Here is a 1,343-nt window from a genome sequence, read left to right as displayed (position 1 = left end):
GGCAGCGGCGCGGGGTTCTCTTATTTCCCACCCGTATTCCGACAAGCCCCGCCCCCCTGCGCTACCATTGGCCAACAACTCAGACTCACTGCTGTGCTCTGAGCAGACCGCCAGGTACTGCAGATTCTGTCAATATTACGCTTTGTAATTTTATTTTATTGTGTCTGCTCAATAACCTTAAGTAGTTATAGCTACTTTGGCAGTGCATACATTTTGTCTGTGATAAATGTGATTTTTTATCGTTATTCCACTGATTATAAAGTAATTTATATTACGCATCAATTCTCCGAAAAAATAGTGAACAAGTGAGTCATTTAAAATAGTATATAATAAATGTGTTTCCTATTGGATGATAATCTATGAATTAAATTAAGTTGCCTTGGTTTCTTATAAAAAGTTGTATATGTTGCTGTAATGGACATGGAGATGGTTGGTGTGAAAGTAGAGGAGGCAGTGGATAGGGCAAGATGGAGGCAGATGATCCGCTGTGGCGACCCCTAAAAGGAGCAGCCGAAAGAAGAAGAAGAAGAAGAAGAGGAAGATCTGGCAGAAGAAGTCAGAAATATGAACAGGAAAGCTCATAAAGCTCAACATGGCGTCTGTTTGCGGGGAAAGTCTAGCCCTCCACGTGCTCCTGGTGGAGACCTGCGCAAGTGCGGAAGCCAGAACAACCTGGAAAATTGTGCTCTTTTTGTGTTACTGAAGTGTTTATGAGATTTTTTTGGTCAGTTTTGTCAGTGATTTCAAATGTTTTTGAACAGTAATTTGACTTTCAGTTTGTTTTGGTCTCTTTCCTGTCAAAGAGACAGGACTCTGGTCTTGAATAGCTGGAAATAACAGCAGGGCAGCGACACAAAGGCGGCCGCCGAATAAACAGGGTTTCCCATAAAGACTTTGGTAAAAATATATTAGAATAACAGTGTAACTGTCATCCTACATACACGTGGGGTCGCTTTATATCAGCATTCCGCCTCGGTTTCTTCATGATTCACTGTTCATCAGTTGTGTCAGGTGGCTGTCCAAGGAGTAAAATACAGAGCCGTGATTAAACCAGTTAACAGTGTCTGGACAGGAAGCTATAAACCTATTTAAAATGCGGTGCGTTTGGTTATTGCTGTCACTCTCTGACATCCACAAGCTGGAATGTGAAGAGAATGGAGTGCAAACCTTAATAGTGGCATTAAAAAGCTTAAACTATTAGGACACTGATAAAAGTATTAAAAGGACTAGCGCAGGAGGCAAAACCCCACTAGCAGGTAAATCTAACAGAGACGAGATCGTTCTAGCCAATCGTAGCGCTGGAGGCGAGATCCCACCAGCCAATCATATCGCAGCTGACGGGT

This window comes from Pygocentrus nattereri, chromosome 13 (genome assembly GCF_015220715.1).
Source record: "Pygocentrus nattereri isolate fPygNat1 chromosome 13, fPygNat1.pri, whole genome shotgun sequence".
In the NCBI taxonomy this organism is placed as follows: domain Eukaryota; kingdom Metazoa; phylum Chordata; class Actinopteri; order Characiformes; family Serrasalmidae; genus Pygocentrus; species Pygocentrus nattereri.
This window is presented reverse-complemented; position numbering follows the sequence as displayed.